Here is a 21,936-nt window from a genome sequence, read left to right on the forward strand (position 1 = left end):
ATCTCTGACAGTAATGAGTGAGTCAGAGTACAGGCCTAATCCTCTCTGTCAATATTCCACCTCAAAAGATATAAAACTGAAAAATACATTCCTGTGTCAAAACAAAACAATACGTCAAAAATAGCTCCAAGTGATAATTTAATTACATCTCAAACATGTTTTGCAACGGTGACAGAGAATAATGACTGGACATTCTTGAACTGCTGTAAACACACAGTGATATTTTTAAGATCTGCAGAGAGGAGGTCTGGTTACCTCTGGACTGGAACATGACACACAGAGCAGACACCACTGTCACATAGTGAAACAACAGCTCCATCCCTGCACTCTTAGACCCATGTGTGGCTTGAGTCGTGCTTGAAATTCTTTCCACCACCTTGCTGAACTTTTGTTTCTCATGTTGTGATGAAATCCACGAATAGAACTGACCAAGGATGCAACTGGCCAGGAAAAGAGAAAATCAGGGGACAAAAATCATTCTAATGGTTTCAGGATTTCCTATAAGAGCCAAGGTAGAAGGGCTCTTCTGTAAGAATGTTTGTTTCAAACCAAGTAGATCCAACAATTTCACTTGTCAAGGCATGTTCTACATCTGCCCAGCTAGCTGAATGCCATTCAGCTCTAATTGCCTATTAATGGTCCTTTTATGTTTACATATTCTGGGGGGTGGGGTGAGGGGCTGTTTTCTCTGCTTTTCACACAACAGTACAATGACTTTCCTATTATTAAGTACAGTAAACTGTGCCCTATAGAAAGGAGCACAGAGCTGGGAGGTGGGCAGAGGTAGCTGTGTGTATTGCTCCACCAGAAACAATCATGTTTTGTTTTTTTTTCTCAAGTCAAACATATTAATCAGTCAGAAATTCACATTTGCAGAATAGTGATTTTAACCCTGAATAGCAACAACTTGATTTTTTAGAAAGTTTTTTTTGAAAGTAGTCAGCGGTATATTGACACACCCAGCAAATGGGCTTGTAAACAAGCGGGGGAAACTTCAGTAATCACTTTCAGGCACCATGGTTTGCATCTATATTTATTATTCTGAGTCCAATTTTGTGTTACTTCCCCATCCCTAAATAGATGGAATTTATATTTCATTATGAATATTGATTCAAGACATATTCCTTGCTCACTCAATTTCTGGGGGGTTCTTCAAGCCTTTTTGGTAGTGGTGAAAAGTCTATCTTGGGCTAACACATTCTGCCTATACTCCGGTGTGCTGAAGGAATTGTGACGCAGCCTATGAACTGTATGATGCACATAGGGAATTGCAATAAGAGACGCTCCCAGCCCAGTTATCCAAAAGTCATTTCATACAAGTTTAAACCAGCAGAACCTATCCTCAACTGATAAATAAATTTGGTTCAAATGCCGCTTCCTAGCCCACACCAAATGCCCTGCTGTGATTGTAACCTGACATCAAAAGGCAGCCTCAACGTCTAAAACCTGACCTTTATGACAACTCTACAACACTGGCTAGGCTGAGCTGCTGTCCCTGAGTCCCCCTATGATAGTGCCTTTTCCACTCTGCGCACTGCATGACTCACACAAACTCTCACTCTCATCCACAGCCAGCGCTTCCATCCGAATCTGAATGACATGTGTTTTCTAAAATGGCTGTGACAAGTCCCTGCATGTGAGAAATGCTTTTGTGTTCCGCACAGCGTGCTAGTGTGTGCCAGGCGCATGCCCATGTGATGTAACAACAATGATGTAACAACAATGGCAGGGCTCCCCCTCCATCTTTATGGCCTTGTCTTTTACATGGCAGAGCCTAGGGCAGTGCACCACACCGTCTGACACGCTTTACCAAGTGTGAGTATATCTGAATAATGTATCTCGCCAAACACGCTATGGCCCTCTGACACCCTCATCAGTCTTATATATCTCCATATAGAGTTAACTAGATAAATTAACACATCAAGCTGTGCTGTTTTCACCACACTCTGTCACTAAACACCCACCACTGCTAATGAAAAACAAACTCACCTGTCCCCGTTGCTCAACAAACCATAAAACGCAGAGCTCTTACAGTACAACATATATATTATTATACCTTAATATGTACCATGCGTACTAGAGCAGGTTACTTCCAAAGACAAATATCACAAGATTTTAGGCTGAATACCTTGATATCAATAATGTGGCAATATGTTGAAGATGAATATTTATGCTTTAATTAAACAGTTACACAGAATAAATTTCTAAAAACTAGTAGTGATCATTAATCAATCATGTCTAATTAGTAATTAGCAAGCAGTTGTAGATAAAAAAAAAAAAAAAAAATCTCACTAAATTGTACCAATTTATTGTAATGAAGCCTTGAAAAGCAGAAAAATGTAAAATTTAAGTTAGGTCCCAGCATTACAATGACCCAAATCCAAGATTAGTCTTTTATGGAGTTTTTGACGTTATACAATATATTGAACTGGCATTTGAATTTGCATAACCAATAAACTCAAGTCCTGTTTGAGCTCCGCCTTGCTCTCTATTCCATGTCACACACAGCGAGTTGATCCTGCATGGCTAGCAGCAGCAGCTCCTTTACGAGCAGGGCAAACCGAATCTTCCATCTCACTCGCAGCAGGTTTGCTGTAGCAACAGCAGCATGTCCCGCCAAGCTGTGATTGTCTCTATTTAGCCTGACAGCACACAGGAGAATGTCAGCATTATCTTATACCGTATACAGTAGTTTCAATTACACTGTGAAACACTGTTCATATTTATAGCATCAGGCTGGCAGTAACTGGGTCGTGGCTAGGGTTGAACAATATGACATCACATTGGGATTAATTTTGCAAATATTGTGATTGCGATATGATTCACACTCTTAGTAGGAATGATCATTCATGCATTCTAACTTTCATTTTCACTGAAAAAATTATTTAAATGATAAGGGTATGATTTTTGCTGAGGTCTGTGCCAAACAAACATGTTTTCTTACATCTGTAAAATACAATTTCTAGGCCAAGGCATCTCTGTAGCACCATGATAATTTATTTACAAAAAAAAAAAAAAAACTTGTCACACATTTTACCTTTATCAAATATCACAACTCTTGCAATTTGGATATTGCAGTTGGCCATATTGCAATTCTATAATATTTCAATTACTTGCTCATCCCTTGTCATGGCCTCTTCAATCTTTTGACACCAACAACTCCACCAGGTGATTTCACTGATCACCCTACCTCGAAACAGAGAGGCGGGACTAATCAGTGAAATCACCTGGTGGAGTTGTTGGTTGGAATGAAAACCTGCAGCCTCTTGGCCCTCCATGGCACGAGTTTGACACCCCTGCCTTAGACAAACTCAAGACAATGACTTAAAACTAATTTACTTTTTTCTGCTCAACATGTGAGCAGACACAGCAAACAGCACGCAATGAAACCTGTTTGAAAACAAACAGGTGAGCAATGCTGAAGTAACACTACCTAATCATAACATAGAGATGCAATTCCATCCTTGGAGGATCCTTGTGGAGGATTATTCTGTATTACTGTAACTTCATGGTTTATTATTCTGGTTTTTCAATGTTTATTTAAATGTATTATAGGTGGTAGCAATAAGCACATTGTTACTGCAGCTTAAAGGGAACTTGGTAGTTATCTTTATGTAGGTCCTCATTTCGCATTTACAATCATGTTAAAGGATAAACCTTTTTTCAACAGTTCAGCAAAAATATTTATTCAAAAGATCAGGTGACACTTTATTTGGACAGTGCAATTGTGACACTCAAGTTCAAGTAACTATCAGGTGACTAGAAGATGTTCACGTAATGTAATGCTAATGCTGATCTTGGCCTAACCCTAACCCCCAACTCTTGACATTAACCTAATTACACCTAAATCCAACCCTAACCTGCCCTTATTTCTGACATTAACCCCTACCCTATAGGCCTCTACACGTAGAGTGCAATAATACCACCCACGTGCTTGAAATGCCATTATTTCCAATGGCTTGTGCTGTGCATGAACGGAATTTTGCTGCACTGAACAAACGCAGGATCAGCAAAGTGTGGACCTCGGTGCTCTTGCACCCAGGTTCAACCAACTTGTATTTTGGCATGGCGTGCTGTGAAAAAATCCCCCCCGGGTGTAATAGAAAGGAGAGGCTTAACAGCTGGGAAGTGAAGGAAAATGGAAGACAGACTAATCCTGACTGTATCTGAATTCCTTAAGCTGTGCAACACAGCTTTGAGGATATGTAATGGGATCTTAGAAGCAAAGCCCTGTTCTGGAAGCTGGAAGTTTCCTACTAAATGGTGTTAACAGGTGTGTTAAAACAGTAGTGCGGTGGAGATTGCTGATCTGTGACCATGGATATTGTATTGTCACCTCTGCCAGGCACCCAGCTTTATGATCAGCACTATTATAGGCTATGTTTTCTAATTGCCACAGATTGCAATTTGATTGAATATCATCACATGGACTTCTGTTTTATCAGGCTCCTTGACAAGTTCCTTTATATACATTATACTCACTTGACAGGACTTTCAACATTGGACTATCCAGATAAAGTGTGTCGAGAACTATAAACTGAAATGCCAGATATGAAAGATGAAGCTCAGTCAATCAATCAATCACGCCAAATCAGGTATTTGGAAATCTCCACATGTACTGTTTCTAGGGTTTTGAATATACTCTTGGAAGTGAAAAAGCATTAAATCTAAGCCTGACAAGTAATAAATCGGCATTAACTTGATTCATTTCTTTACAATTTCACTTTCCATTTAGAGAGACTGAAAGATTTGGATAGAGTATTAGCCTACATCGAAAAGATGGCAACATTAATGGAAATAATGGAAAGACTGGAGTGGAGAAATTTCTAGCATGTAGATACACCATCCCTGCATCTTAAATTATATGAACATTCAAATGGAGAGAGAGATACAAAAACAATATTGGCCATTACTAGAACTAGATGTAACCAAAACTTAATCAGCAACAGTATCCTATCAGTTTTCAATATACAGTACAGATGTGATTCAGACCTTTAATATTTTTTATTCTCCCTCAGTATGTATGTGCTAGTCTTCACTCATCGGAACTTTGAAAAGGTCACCATGGAAAAATAAACAGCTTTCAGGAGGATGCACACTGAAAATTATTATCTATGAATTTTAACAGGTGTCAAACAAAACAGAAAACAGAAAGACTCCAGATTTGACTTAAGCAACTGAAAACACTATCTGAAGTTTTTGTAGTAAGTTGGCGATCCGGGTTCATACTTTCCATCCCTCTGTTAAGAGTAATGACTAAACTACTGCATAAACCTTAACCCACCTACAACGCTGGGCAGTCCTTAAAAAAATCGCTGCATATGTTTTGAGAATACTGTAGCTCAATCCATAGTAGTGAAAGTAAACCTACTGCAGTCTGAATCATGGCCTTAAATTAGTACTTTTCACTGAAACGTAAACAGTAAATCATCTCAGTAAATTATACACCTTTTTGTACCTGACTAGTGACCTGGAAAATATGCTGGTCAAACATCAGCGTACAGGGTCAGTCCATGTAAGTCGACCCTGCAAAACAAGCCCTGATGAAGTTCAGGATTGAGACCTGGGTCAGACTCCTCTCTGCTTGGTGTTAAAGTTCAGTATTAAGCCATGTTACGGTGCTATGACTTTTTGGCTCTTTGGCCCATTATTACAGCGCACTGCACACTTGCCTTTTATTGCACACTGCGATCAAAGATAAACTGTACAAGTGTGGTGGCTGTGTGGTGTAAATAATATCAGTTTAGTGTGCTCACCGAGCAGCGTCTCGAGTGTGTGCTGTGAGGGAATGTCTTCTGCTGTCTGAACACAGAATGTAAACACATGCCTCTGGTGACGTTATAAGCTGACAACCCATAGACAAGGTACTATTAAGAAACTACATATGTAGGCAAGTCTGTCTCACATCTGGTATGAATGACTTTTACACCACGCAAGCCGGTTTTACAGATTATTGCTTTGTTCTTCACCCAGGACTACCCACTGAAAAAAGCAGGTGACACCATTTACATTGGCAGAGGTCCCGGGCAGCAGAGTGTCATAATCTTCCAACCTGACTGAAACACCTAAAGCCTGGTGGTCTCTCACTACAACTACACGATACACATAAATCAGGGTCCAATCTGACAGATGCTGTTTTATTTATTGGTAATTTATCACATTGCATAGGTGTAGTTACAATGATGTTAAGACTGCCTCCCTAAATCATAGAGCATGTCTTGCATAATCGCACCTACCCAGGTCATATATTAGCAGATGACACGTTTGAATCTACTGTATGTCAATCAGAGCCAAAGCAGAAAATTACCCATGACTGTTGTGGGGTGCAGAACACAGGACTGAATGCCAGTTTAGCCCATTTACACAGTGCTCAAATCGCAGATGGCAGTGGGGATTTTAGAAGTATTAGTAGTATTCCCATGTATAAGAATTGCAATGAATTGCCTCCAGGACAGGACAGATTCAGATCAGTGTAATACTCCTAGATTACATGTGTGAAAGGGTTCTTGGTAAAATATTACATAACCAGGGGTAGTAGTCTGACTCTGAGTTGGTGTTCCAGTAATGTGTAAAGGGATACAGGCGGATAGTGACTAAACCAAGCGAAATTGTTAGGAGGAATGAAGCAGGCTGAGAGAGGCTGGCATGTTAGTGAGGCGTTGGGCACGATCCTGGACAGGGAGGCTACTGAGAATCTCTCCAGTCAGTGCTGATATTGAGCCAGGCAGGCAGAATGGCACGACTGCAGCAAGCGCCCATCTCCCTCTCGGTGCGTCTCCTCTGCTCTTAGTCAGGCGCCCGTCTGCTTCAGTCTCTCCCTCTTTCGGCCTGGGTCAACGTTACGCTTGGCTCGGATCGAGGCTCTCTCCAGCACTCACACACGCCTGGCTCTGCTCCTGCCATTTCTCATCCTCCCGTCTTGCTTTCTTTAATTCTTCCCACTGTTGTCAAACTACAGTGCTAATCTGTCCATCCTGTGCAATCTCACCCTCTCTATCTCTCATCTCACCCTCTGCCTTTCTCCTCTTCTTATCGTCTTGTCATCTACATGCTTTCTCTCCCCTTCTCCTGGTCTCCTCCCTCACTCTACCCACACACTCATTCAGTATTCATATTTTAGAGGACATTTATGAGCATGAAACCAAGCGCATGCATCTGCACCATTTTCAATGCTGAGGAAACCTACATTTTCTCCTCCAGCCTTCCCTCTCCCCCTCCTCTTTCTTATCTAGCTAATCCAGATTCTGGTTTTGGCTTCGTGTTGCTCTTCTTTTTTTAGACTGAAAGCCATGTGCCACTCACTCCTACTCTCCCTCTGCCTCTTTCTCCATCTTTTTCTCCCACTGCCACCCACTCAATCCCTTTCACCTCTTCCCACTCCATTCTCCCTTCTTTCAGCTGGTGTGATAGTATGTGCACTGCAGAATGCCTGTGTGTGTTTGCATGTGTGCATGAATGTGTACATGCATACAGTATGTAAATGTTTTGTGTTTGGAGGAGTTAACACGCGTGTGCTGCCAACCTGTCTGTGTTCCTGCCACAACTCATGTATACAGATTTGTTTGTACTGGTATTCTGTCTGATACAGAGAATATATGCTACAGTTTTGAGAATGCAACACACTCCTGAAACTCTAAGTGTGCATTTCACTTTTAGATGCCATTTTCACACATTTGTTTTGTGCATTTAGTTATAGATTGATTTACTGCAGACTCACAGTGAAGCCTTAGTGATGTCAAATCTGCTGTTAAACCATAGATTTTGCAATGTTTTACAGTCTAGGAGGGGATGCACACCCACACCCACAAACCAGCTGCAGAGATTAACATTATAGCACTGTTATCAGATAGAGCTGTCTTTTTATAGATATTGCTTATATAAATCACCTATATACTGTGACACACTGTTAAAAACAGCAATGCTGATATAAAGGTGGCATACAGTTAGTCATTTTATAATATTCACATCTCCATAAGAAAACAGGCAAATGTTGCACGTAATTTTCCTGTATATATTCCACTTACGAAAGCACTGCATATAGGCTAAATGAGAAGGCAGCAGCAAACTCTGATGTATTTGGTATGGAGAAAACTTTCATCTCCTGTTTTCCTTTCATGCATGTACATTTCAAGTTCAATTTGTGTCAAATGAACACATAGAGGTCACTGGAGCTCTTAGAAGTGATTCTGCCTGTTTTTCCATATCCTCTTATAAAACATATTGTTGCTGTCAGACCAAAACTTTCATCTCTATTTAAGAGAATTCATTCATTGAATTTTACATTACAACTTATGCTAATCAAGGTTAAAAAAAACAAAAAAACAAAAAAACAATTTTGTTAAAAACAATTGACACTTATTTGTGAATTCAAAGAACTAAATGTGTCCTATGGTGATTACATATAGACAACAAAAATAAACTTCAAGTAAGAAAACTTTCATTTGTATTAATATTCCCATACATCAACAACCACCCCCCACCCACCCCCTCTCTGTTTACTATCTCAGATAAAAAAAAAAAAAAAATCAAACTGCAGGATGTTTTGAAGACCATAATGCTCCAGAACAGATTTAATATGACTATAAAACACATGGAGAGAATTTCGCCTCATTTAATTTTCATTGTTTTCGCGATGAAACTGAATGTTATCCAAGTTGAAGGTTTTAAGGATCATTATGAGGATTAACACAAAATTAATAACATTTTTAATCATTTACGCCTGAGCTGCACACACTACTATACAACTAACAAGTGTAAAGCTTGACTTTAATCAGCCATGCGTAAATATACCAATGATAATGTGTGGGATTGTTCTCCAAAACAATGAGCACAAGAGTCAGGAACATTTGTTTTGTAAAGATGCTTTTGAAAAATTAAAAATAATTTAATATCTCTGTTGTTCTCTTGTGAATGCTATTCTATGCCTCACACATTGCAGTACAGAGGCTATTGTGAAATGTTGAGATCATAGAAATGATGTACCAGATTTATGCCTATAGTCTTTCGATTAAATAGCTATTTGTTATATCACTTCCTGGCTTTTTGCACCATCTGAGTGCATGGATATAGTAGATTTATGTGATTAGTGTGCATTTGTACATATATATGGTGATCACATGACAATTACATACTCCGGACCTCCAACAATAACAAAGCTGCTATCCTTAATTTACACCTGGTTGCAGTAGGCCTGCTTAAATTGCTTTAAAAATCATGCTATGGTCAAAACGACTGCCTGATAAAGAAACGTAAAGAATAGGAGATGATTTTTCACATTCTTTAAAGAACTGTAGGTGGCTAAATAGAGTCCACAATGGATGTCCACAATAATGGATGTTGGTAGCAGACCTAAAAAAATCCAACACTGTATAAGGATCCACTTTGCTGCTGCCTCATGCCAAAGCACTGCGATTCTTAACACCCAACCACCAGCCTGAGGTTCTGCTAAATCATACTAAATCAATTAGTCAATAGTAAGGCAGAGAAGCTTGGTTTCTAGGACAAGAGGAGGTGAAGTAAAAGAAACCCACATAAAAAGCGCCAGGGGAGCACAGAGACATACAGCCAGGGCTCCACAGAGGCAGCTGAAGCCCACAGGGATAGTGAAAGCAAGAGTAAACAGCGGTGCTTATGCTCCTCTTACCTAGCTGGGCTTGGCTGGATTGTCTCATCATTTTGTCTACAGGCTGAGCCACCATAATCATCTCAGGAAAACTACTTATTAGCCTAATCATGATCACTCCTAAAATATTACCATAACTCAAATTAGCCCATTTTCCACCTGCCCATGTTAAATCTAGGACTTAATGGTTGAGTTTTGATTAGATATATTGGACAGGCTCCTTCTTCCTAAGACTGCATTCTTAGGCCTATGGTGTGGAAATCAGGCATAAATAATTAGGTTGTGTCTGATCATCAATATTATGAGGTCCAATACACACTCCTGTGCAATCAACCGCACCTCTGAGGCTGTTTTTTTTTTTTTTTTTTGTCACAATGATCTTCAACAATTGCCTATCTCAAACAGACTCAGAAGTTTGAACTCTGTCTTGCTTCCCCTGTGATGGCAAGTTTTCTCAATCTCAGACCAACACTTCCTCTTTCCAAACCCTGTCTTTCACCTGGCACGCTCAAACCATCTAGCAGCACGAACTCTGACTGAATTATCATGCAGATCTGGTGATAAAAAAATCAATGATATAACCAGAGGAGTTCACTGGCTTGGTCAGGGGAACTGAATTGTGCCTGCTGACACTCTCCAATTGAACAACTGTGGGGTGAGCGGCACATGTTGCAGAACTGTGCAATCCCTGCTCATTTATGCTGAAGCAGTGCTCAGTGGAGGCTGTTGTGCTTCAAGTGGCCTCAGACATTACGACACATGAGACTAGAGTCATGTGGGGGAAAATGTCTTTTAAATAATAGGGCTATCCATAACTGGAAATCAAAAGAGGATGAACGCCCTGAACATTAGGGGAGATGATAAATGGGTGTGACATTTCCCTTACTGTTGCTGCACCAGGTTCCTGTTCACATTAACCATTCCATTAAATGTCACCCACAGCCCAGTGAAAAACATTTCATCGTTAACTGGGCTAAGTAGGCTGCCTCGCCGTGCCACAACAACAAATGTGTGATTCCAGCGAGAGCGGTGGCAGCAGTGGTTGTCTAATCTCTTTTAATCAGGACAGCTGCTTAAGGTGGTATCCCGTAGGCCTGACGGAGATATGTGGCCTTAAGGGTTACATCTTAAACCACCCACTGACATGAATGGATCAGGTAAAGGCACACTATGATGAGGTGTCCTTAATGCATTAGCAGGTGTCAGTCTCCTCACCTGTATTTTGACGATGCCTTGCCAAGACCCACTGCATCGGTTCCGTTCGCTCTCCCATATCCTCCAACTGCCTCTCAATCTCCACCCGCTTTCCCCACCACCGACCAGCGGCTCAGGGATGAAATTTCAAATGTCCAACTGATGAAAGGTTTTTTTTCCACTACACACACAGCATTACAGCAGCACACTGCGGGATCCGGATGAATGAATCCAGCGGCATCAAAGAATTCAAGCTCCCCCGGGTATCCACCGAGTCTCAGGAAAACCCGACGGAGAGACACATGCCATCAAACGGCGGAGACGGTAGTTTTCTGGCCGCCGGGTATTGGTTTCCTTCTCTTGTGAATTGCAACACGTCGTCGGCTGTGGCAGTTCACTGACCGTGTGTCTTTATCAACGTCTCTTTACCGGAGTCCGTCATGGTTTCTATGAAAAAGACAGCCTCTCGAGTTGTACGAACAACGCGAAACCTTTTCTACTCCCGGGTAGTCAGTAGCCTGCGTATGCCATCAACCGGACAACTCCCGAACCCCAGCACGGATGGCAACTGAACGGCAACATTTCCCGAGAAACTGGCCCACCCCCTCTGACAACATTTTTCTCCGACAGAGGGATACGTCGTGGCTATTCGCTTTCCAGCTCCGCTGCTATCCCGCGGACGCCGAATCACCGCCGCGTCGTTTACGTTCAAACCTATACGTTGTTTTTCTGCCCCTAGGACAGAAGCCTCGGCTAATCGAGGCTGCGTTGTTTACGCACACGTCTCAGGAATGGCTAGGATCATGCGGTGAAAGTGCGGCACTTGTGGTTTGTGAATGCCAAGGAATCACCGTGAGCGACTTTGTCAGAGAGAGGAGTGTTTTGCAAGAGGTTGTCCGCCATAAAAAAAAGTCTCGGCGCTGATTTCTTTAAAGGGTCCCAAGTAAAACTGCAGATACGTTAATTCTCTTTTGCTAAATTTGTGTTCGATAAACAGTTGGGAATTCGCAACGTCGTGAGATTACATTACTTTGAAGGGGAGCAGCATACATTTTGTTTTTTTTCTGTGCCACCATCGCCCAGGCTAGTTTCTAAATTTATTCAAAGCAATGTTGGTTACCATGGCGACTCGGCAACACAGCGATGTGGACCAAAGCAGTCTTGTCCTGCAGCCGGTAGACCGCGGATTTAACCAAAATGTTCACAAACATTTGAGTTAAAAAAAAACAAAACAAAAAAAAACATACGAATTCACAAATTCACAAACTGTAGAGAATAAACAGCGCACAGCGACTCCTTTTGCCTACCAAGAGCGAATGTAACTAAAATTACTATCTTGACATACTGTCGTCTTTGCATCAAAGTACCGAACGTGAGTTTGCGTTTCCTAGTACCGCGACGGAATTTCTAATTGACTTACATTCATTCTCCATAGCTTTCCCCCAGTGTTAGCCATAACCTTAACCCAACACTAACCTTAACCCTAACCTTAAGCCTAACCTTAAACAATAAGCCAAAATGATCAACTAAAATTTGGAAAAAAAAAAAAAAAAAAAAATCCGTCGCTGTATTATGAAACGCAAATGAGGTTACCGGACAGGGCGTGGATCAGCGTCATTTCCTAAACGTCCCCTTGAATTTGAAAAGGCATGTTTCCAAAAGTCAAAATTCCAGTATCATACCCTAGGGGAAAACTGGAACAGCATTCAGTTGAACAAAGGTCTAACGAACCAGGAAACCATCAGAAGCGTTCAGTCTGTACAAGCCAGCTTTCTCTACAACAATAATAAGATAATACTACCCATCATACTACCCATAATGTGTGATTAATGGTTTTTAAATTCATTTCTTAAATTTTGGTGTTGAAAAAATAAATATTAATTGGGAATTCTGTAACCTAGGCAACGTGAAGAATAAAGGTTTCAAACAGAAAAAGCAGATACAATATTGTGCTGGATATTTGTAAGCTTCTTACAACATCACATTGGCTCAGACTTGGCCACGTGATTGATACAAATAAATTAGTCTCAGGAGCAAGGTTTGTCTTCATGGAGGAGAAAACAGTATGATTTATATTTTGTACACGATAAATTAGCCAGATAACCTTGTAGGAGCCCTAAACTAATGCCAGGTTTTGTCAGTCCTATCAAAACAACCATATCAAGCTGCAAGCCTATTAAACTGTCTTGTGAAAACCGACAGGAGATAAGAGTGGAATTTTGTTTTGGTCACTGGAGGAATACAGGACAGCTAAAATGCCGAAAAATCAGTTTCTTGCTGAAGTGCGCTTACACCTGTGTTTTTTTTTTTTTTTTCTTGCTTTAGTTTGTGGTCTGTCTTAGTAATGCCCATGATGTTTGCTTCAGACTGCCTATTTGTCTATGACATGCTGTTGTCACTCAGTGAAAACCTCCCTCTGATGTTGATGATACTGAAAACTATGCGTACTGAGAGAGGGAGAGAAAACAGAAATAGAGATGATGTAAATACGTGTAACACAACATTAAACAATCAATTCACCATTGACATACATGAGCGTCAATCCAGTGTTACACATGGGATAATAAAAGGTGAAGTGACTTGGTTACACAAAACATTTTCCAAACTTGCATTCACTAATTACAGTGTATGGAAGTGCAAACAACTAATGGTGTATAACAGAAATAGGTTTTACATAAAGCACAAATACAGGTAATTTTGAGAAAATGCACTTAACACAATTTTCAAACCATGTCTTGTTTTTAAACTGCATGATATCCAATCGCAGGAGACATATTCAATTACCAGGATTTTACCTACGTGAATTAACACTCATTCAAGCCCCAAAGACTGATAATTATAGCACAAAAATGAGAAAAAGTTCAGGATTTAATCATCATTAAGCACTCAAAGATAACCCCCCCCTCTGTTGAGGACCAGATGGTACGTCCCATTCTCTCCTCCTCTCTCTCTCCTCCCTCCTGCTTTCACAGTGTCCTCCATCTCTCCGTTTTCTCTCATTTGCCTATCCTAAGGACATTTATAGTTCCTGCCACTGCTGTGCTATATCATCCATCCCGTCCTCTTGCAATATCTACAAGGTTGTTGGAGAGGTATGTAATGTCTGTATTTCCTCCTCCCAAACCACTGCAATATTTATTATTGGGCTTTTTTTTAGGACCTGTGCAGCCATCATACAGTCATTCAAGCTGCGATGATGTTTTTCTTGCATTTCATCACTATTCTTGCCTCTGCATTATTATTCTTTCCTCATTCACCTCTTCTGACATCACTGATTTCCTCTGTTGCAGTCAGTGTGTGGTCCATATTTCTCTCCTCCATCTTGTCCTGCATTTATAGCACATATGAGTCATACAATTTTACAGTAAGGGCGAGAGAGATGCCAGAAAGAGCCATTAAATATGCACTTTGGTTATTGCATCTTGAGAGGTCTATCACCAGAATGAGAGAATTTGAGGTTTAGTCCTCCTCGACTATGGCTGAGCTCCTCTGAAGCTGCAGTGTACCATACTCCATTCCTCCATTACAAAACTGCCAGATTCTCCCATGAGAAAGCTTTGCACAGGAAACTGTCGTGACATTATCTCATCAATGGAAGTTTATTTCACAGCTGCTCCGACCAGAATAAACAACCCTCTGTCCCTCTGAGCATCAAAATGTTCTCAGCAATGTCATGTTTTTCCAAGGTCACATTTAAGGCCTCAGAGGCACATGACTACTCTGTCACCATCCAATGAATATGTGGATATTTAACGCTCTTTGGTGTGCCAGTACTTTGAATGCCCAGCAGAACAGATAACATGCTGTCTAAGCCGAGTTCAGAGGGATAATCTGTGCGTGTGTGTTTGCTGTTTGTCCTCACTGAAGCAGCACAGAGTCAACCTAAGACAGACTCCAGACCACACCTCTGTCCCTGAGTCCATGGAAGCCAAGGCCAAGAGCGGGGCCCCAGCGCCCAAAGCAGCATCTAAAACAGAGAAGAAGGAGCCCGCTGCCCCGCGCAAGGCTGACCCTGCCCCCGTGGTCCCCGAGCCCGAGAACCCCCCTGCCCAGGACGGGGCAGCGGAAGCTGAGGCAGCAACGGAGGCTGATGAGGCCGCCGCCTCTGGCACAGACTCTCTGGAACACCTGAAACCTTTTCTCATTGGTGGTGCCATCATTGCTGCAGGAGCCATCTTGCTGGGAGTCTTGCTACTGGCGAGGAGAAATTAAAAAGCAACTCAGTATCACAAGCTATTTATTGGTTGATGGGCTAGTGAGTCACAAGCTGATTGGTTCACAGACTATATCATGGTAGAGATGGGGGGTGGGGAGCCACTGTGCATCTTATGTTTCTTTCAGTCTGACTTTGCTTGTAGTGAATACAAGACCTTAACAAGGCTTATGTCAGACATAACATAGTAGCCTATATGCATGAATCTGCTTCACTTCTTTAATTGCATTTGATCTGTAATAATTAGTTTCAGAGAAAAAAATCACTGCTGTACTGAGCTTACTTGCCTAAACTCTCTAAAGCTAGTCTGTTCAGCTGCTTTATCTTGTTTAATCTGGTTTGCACAAATATTGACAGAAGGATGCAATATTTGTACATTCTTTCACCAGAAATAAGCTTGGTTCACTTTGCTAAAAACTGAATTTCAAACATTGAAACTTCTCCCACCACAGATGAAATCAAGGCACCTGGATTGGATTTTACTTTTAACATAAAAAAATATGAGAAATGAGAAGAAACCTAACCATAGTAGGGATTGTGCACTGTCGTGTATTGGACACATTTTGGCTAAATCAGTCCCTCAGTGGCATTCAGTTCCACTTCCTTCAGAGTTCAGGGAAAGAGACACGGTCCCAGATCAATGTGGTGGAACAGAGAACTGCATATCTGTCATTTATAAAGTCAACTTTATCAGAGGGAAAAAAACATAAGCATGCACTGGTTGTTGTTGAATGTTTGAGATAAAATATATACGGTAGTTCACAGTTATGAGCCAGTGCCAGAGAAAACTAGTCAAGTTACTATACTGTAGGATAAGCGAGAGCTTTCCATTTCATAGTTAAATTATGTCACCAATCAATGATCCTTAACACATCACACAACGGTAAAAGTCATGGCTGGTTCAATCTTTTTACATCATAAGTACTTAAATCTAGCAGCTGGACCAGCCAGTTGTGCTCCAGTGTTAGAGTTTGAACCTGCTGCCAGAACAGTTTTCAACAGAACGGGGCAGGTGTTTCTGTGTTCACTGTGCTCCCTTCGTGTGGCATTAGGAAAACCCTTTCCTCTCACAACCTCATAGGAGCCATTTCCCATGTATGCATCTGAAATTGTTTTACAATGAAAGATGAAATTCTGTTTGTTGAATGTCTCCAGTTTCATCATCACCGCATTAAAATAGAGCCTACTCACATGTACAGCTCATTGGGACGTCCCTGTTAAATAAGTAGTTAGCAAGAAGGAAGTCCCAGTGATTTGTAAAATATTTCTAGGATTTACAACACATCGGTGACCAAGAGTCCTCAGTGCAAGCCTACTTCATCGTAGCTGACACCCCTAGCACTGACAAAATTTACTTTGCCAACACCAAAACAACCTCCACCTTACATTGTATAATACAGTGTACTAAATAAAAAAAATATATATTTATTTTCATTATTTCAAGAGCGTATAAATGCAATAATTCAGATAGGATTCCTCATTTTAGCACATGTACTGTAGCAAGTTAACTGACATTTATGATGACGATAATGTTGATATGATGGTGATGATGATGGTGATGATGATGATGATGGTGGTGATGACGGTGATAATGGTGATGATATATTCTTGATATATTACTACAACATATTTTCCTTATGCACACTCTCCTCTGCCCCCAAAGCTCCTAAATGTAAAGAAGTGCTTTCCTTGTAATCAGACCTTTATTAAAGGCAATGAACCAGCCCAAGTCAGTATTTCTTTGACAATAACTGCTCTGAATTAAATAATTATTCGATATTCAGGATCATGTATTTAAGATAGGTCCTCAGCTCTTATTAGATACGATGGTTAGTGCTTTGATCACACTAATTATTCATCATATTTTGACATGAGAAGAGCAATAAAGGTGTACTTTTGGACTTGAACACTAAAACACCCACCCTGCATTGCCAAATGAGCAACTTAAAAGCCCATTGTATGTATTCTGTTTGATATGGAATAAGGAAAGTGGCTTTTTGTCACAGTCTCTCAGGTATACCAATCACAAAATGTGTGTGTGTGTGTGTGTGTGTGTGTGTGGACTGACCGAGAACAAGAGAGCGAGGCTGACCACTTCATACACTCCTCAGCTCTTGGTATGTTTATTTGAGAGTCTTCAGATTCCAGTGGGAGGGGAGGTTTTAATCACTGAGCTATAATTATTATTGAGCATTATTGAGCATTATTGAAGAAATAAAATAAAAAAAAAAAAAAAAAACCCACATTGGATTTTTAATTTACCTTTATTATGAACACAAAGAACAAAATCAAACCTTGTCTGTACAACAATGAATTAGTTGCCCCCTTTTAGCTTGTATCAATAGTGATAGCTTATATGATTCATTCGGATTCATTGATTAAAAAAAAAAAAAAAAAAAAAAAGTCTCGCAGACAAGGCTAGATATATAAAAAATTCTTTTAAATGGACTAAAATTAAAATTGTTACAAACATGATGTCCACATTTTAAGCCTGGGTACCAGGGATACTCAAGTAGGTCAAGCCAGAGGCCAGTCTTGCGAACCACAAGGGGCAACAGATAAAAAGAGCCATTTCTGACTTCTTTCCTTTCAAAATGGATTTGTCCCAATCATTTGTCCTGCTCTAACTAACATGCTAAACATAGCATGGCATAAGATACTGATCACAAGAGCAGTAACTTCTTTTTAATCCTTTGCAAAAAAACAAACAAAAACAAACAAACAAACAAAATAAAAAAGGCAAGACATGTCTTGCCTTTTTTATTTTGTTTGTTATATGTCTTGATAGGGCAAATATTGTAAAATTTAAAAAAATAATAATAATAGTATAAAATGACCTGAAAAACATATTTGCAATGATCATGATTGTATATTTAAAATTAAATGACAAGAAAATTACCATCAAATTAGAAGAAAATTACAAAATAATTCCACCTAAAAATTAAAAATAAAAAGGGACTGGAATGAATTTAGTTCAGATGGAGAAAATAAAACCTTTCAGAGAGCTCTACTGGCTCCTGGGATTTAAAGGGTTAAAGGGAAACCCTGTGTTTTATTCTGCACATATCCTTTGGGGGTGTGTGGTGTCGGGGGTGGGGGCGCCATCAATGTCCTGGAGGGCTGTATGTAGCCCGTGGGCTGGACTTTGAGTGTCTACGCTGTATGTTTTTATGGTAACAGGCCTATCAATCAGTTGGTTTTGCTTTTCTCTTTCATTGTATAGTCTCCCTGCAGTGTGTAGAAAGGACTGCTGGAGGCACTTGGCTCTGGCATGGGAAGTGGCCAGAGCTGTACTTGCCAGTGCATTGTAGTCTGGTTGGAGGAAGAGGATCATATGATGGATGAGACGGATTCATCATCTCTTTGAACAAGGAAGGAGCTGCTTCCTCTCTTTGTTCCTGTAGAGATGAAAGGTGGGCTAGTGGCCAAGTGCCCCATCTGCAGATGATGGACACATCCAAGTTAGTAGTGAATGAGCTCACTGGCTGTTAGCCTAGCTGCTAGCACCATGCTAGATGGCAACACTATTAATAAAAGATTCAGACATTTCTCCTTCTATCATGTGTGAATTCTCACTCCCTTTAGTGAATAGGGAAATCTCAGCAACCCTAATTCATTGTTGAGTCGTTGTAATTAAGCAATGATCTCCCTGAAAACCCCCCTGCCATATAATATGGAACTGGTGTGCTATGGGGTGCAGTAAAAGTCAAACTTATAGCCCCTTTAAAAATGGTCATTTCTAAGTCCAAAATACCTCAATGCCTCAATGAGTCCTGGGGAGCTAAGGTCATGGGTCCCTCAACCACACACATCCACAATGATATGATGAATATGTACACAAAAGAAACAGACTCTATGTCAATAACGTAAAAAAAAAAAAAAAAAAAAAAAAAAAAAACCTTAAAGACATGCAAATGAGGAGATTATTTTGTTTCCGCTCCCTCTTCTTAAACAGCATGGAAAAAATAAATAAAATTTTGTAATGGAATATATCTTGACTCTTGTTGGCTAAAAATAATAACTCTTCCTAAAGCTAGTGTATTTTCCATATGCATTTATTCAAACATTCCCTCTCCATTATAAATGAAATAATGCTTGCTGCTTGGTGACACAAAACATGAAGTAGTAGTAGTAGTTTTGCAATACAATTGTCTTCCCTAGTGGATGCTTTAATGAAAAAAAAAAAAAAAAAAAAAAACTAGAAAGTTCAGATTTTTTGTTTGTGTCTTGTGGGTCCTTAAATTTGCAAACTGGGTTTTGTAGATTTCGGCTTCCTGACATTTTTATGAACTGTAGAGAGCATTTGTAAACAAATAGTGTCACAAGCATCACCACTAGGGGGCTCCACTAGGTTTATAGCTCTGAGAAGACACAGTCAGCCAGTCAGTGAGGAACATATCAGTTCCAAGGCCTTCCCCACTTCCCCAGCACTTAAATTCATCTGGACTCATACAACCTCATTCTAAAATGACAAATAGTATTTCAGACTGCACATGTCAGCATGCTCACCAACATTACACACATCAAACCAGACAGGGCAGACAGCTGTTTGATACCTACGAGTGGTGGCACAGGATGTTGAAATCAGGCTGGGCTGATGTGGTTCTCCTGGTGATGAACCAGGCTCTGCCTCTGGAATGTTACAGAGATCAAACCAGTGAGGACATTATGATAGTGCACAGCGCTGAGATCAGACCTTATGCCACATATGTTGGGCGTGCTGATTGGGCAAATCAGTTATTTGGGCCTGACTCTTTTCAACATACTGTCTGGGGCTGTAAGCTGGGGCAGATGGTGACAGTGAATCAGTTTGATTTCAGCTGTTTTTTCCAACTCAGATGACTTCAGGCAGTCATAGAATGCAAAGGATTTTCCTCCAAATATTAAATATAATCCTTATAATTATAGTTATATATGTTATATAAAGTGTTTCTAATGACTTTTGAACCTCTGAAAATAGGGTGACAATGTATAAAACTGGCTGTAATTCCTAAACGGTTAATGCCATATTTTTAACTTAAAGCTGAAAGTCTGCACTTCAATCATGTCTTTGTTACTTCATTTCAAATCCACTGTGGTGGTGTGCAATGGCACAATTATGAGTATTGAGTCACTGTCCAAATACTTATGGACCTAACTGTAGCTACAGCCAATACCCAACATCTTTTGACCTCTCCATTCTAAAACACACCAGAAAAATTCTAAGTATTATGGTTTTAAACTAAAAGTGTCTAATCATTTGTCTATTCAAATGATTTACATTGTCATCACTGGGTGTAGAAAACATCATCATCAACTGTGAGAGTATGAAGTTCTTTCTTTGAGAGGTCTCAGCTGATTTCTCCTGAGTTAAAACAACGTTTTGTTAAAGATTAAAAAGGTATTTTCACAAATAAGAGTGGAGTGATCCAATCAGAACAATTCCTGTGCCTCCTGTGTGTGTGTGTGTGTGTGTGTGTGTGTGTGTCTGTGTGTCTGTGTGTGCATGCGTCTGTGAGTGCGTGTGTGTGTGTGTATGTGGTGTGTGCGTGCACGTGAATGTCAGTGTTAAATACTCACATCAACCTCATGTTTATTTATTTATTTATTTATACACTTTATTGATTTGCCCTATAGTCCTAAAGGTGACGTCACCTGCAGTGCCCCCACGGCCAAGGCTGCAACATGAGCTGTCCATGGTGCTGAAAAACTCAGCCTGCTATACACACAGATGTACAGATAGAGAGAATGATTGACGGGACTTACATTAAGCCAGGGGTAGGCCTTAATTTAGACTAGTTAATCTAGAGCATTTAAATGGCTTTCATGAACATGGTTTAAACTTGTCTTAGTCTGCGGCTGTAGAGTCCTGGAGTAAGATAAGTTAGACTAAATGAGAACACCTGGATTAAGCCTCATTATCTTAAGTAAGAGCACATGCTGTTGGACTCATGGTGCTCATAAAAACCCATAATGGAATAGAAAACATGATTACTGGTATGAATCTTGAGACCAAACAATGGCAGAGGCAAAAACATGTTCTTTAAAAAACTAGTGTAAAAAAAACACTTCAAAATAAATTGTGTCAAACCATCCAGTAATTGAGAGTAAAAACCATACAGTTGCTACTGAGCAAAAGAAAATGAGTGCTTCGGCTCCAATTTGCAGTGAGTTCAATGCAAGTGAAAATGTAACCACAAGGAGAGTACAACAACTTCAGGTGAGATATCCTCATAATTATCAGTATTTCATATGTCTTATATTCATGTGGATCAACCTTAAACTGGCTCTAAAAGGAGAATGCAGACATGAGAATGGAACGGTAAACTGGTGGTGGGCCTCCAGACAATGACCATTTGGATAGATGAGATCAGATGAAGACCTGAGCACAAATGGTAAATACAGCAAAGAAATTAAACTGGTTACTTCTTTGGTATATACAGTGTATTCCACACTCTGTGTCAGACTTTATTCTTCTCAGCTTATTCCTGACAATTTCCTCATCTAAACCATCTACCTGTCTACTAGACCCCATCCCAACTTCCTTTAAGGAAATTTTACCCTCTGTTGGCACGTCTCTTCTTGATATGATCAACCTGTCTTTATTAACAGGCTATGTACCACACGCCTTTAGCTGTGATGAAACGTCCTCTTAAAAAATCTACCTTAGATGCAGGTGTTTTAGCTAACTACAGACCAATTTCCAACCTTCCCTTTCTCTGTAGGGTCCTTGAGAAAATAGTTGCCAAGCAGTTGTGTGACTTTTCTCATAACAATAGTCTATTTGAGGACTTTCAATCAGAATTTAGAGCAAACCACAGCATAGAGACAGCACTGGTGAAAGTTACTAATGACCTTATTGTTTCGGACAAAGGAATTCTCTCTGCACTTGTCTTGCTAGATCTTAGTGCTGCATTCGACACCATTG

At 40.2% G+C, this 21,936-nt stretch overlaps 1 protein-coding gene and 1 long non-coding RNA gene across 2 annotated transcripts in view; one reads left to right on the forward strand and one right to left on the reverse strand.

Annotated features, from left to right (window-relative positions):
• dagla (diacylglycerol lipase, alpha) overlaps positions 1-11,568 on the reverse strand; it is a 41,183-nt gene extending 29,615 nt beyond the window's left edge. The window contains exon 1 of the mRNA XM_030079154.1: positions 10,838-11,568. The gene's annotated coding sequence lies outside the window, so the exon portion shown is untranslated. The remainder of the gene's footprint in view (positions 1-10,837) is intronic.
• A 2,195-nt stretch (positions 11,569-13,763) lies between these two features.
• LOC115357165 (uncharacterized) lies at positions 13,764-16,754 on the forward strand. Its single transcript, XR_003928074.1, has 2 exons — positions 13,764-13,908; positions 14,684-16,754. It is a non-coding gene; the product is annotated as an uncharacterized LOC115357165 (long non-coding RNA).
• Positions 16,755-21,936: the final 5,182 nt, after the last annotated feature.

The sequence above is a fragment of the Myripristis murdjan genome, chromosome 3, assembly GCF_902150065.1.
Source record: "Myripristis murdjan chromosome 3, fMyrMur1.1, whole genome shotgun sequence".
Lineage (NCBI taxonomy): Eukaryota > Metazoa > Chordata > Actinopteri > Holocentriformes > Holocentridae > Myripristis > Myripristis murdjan.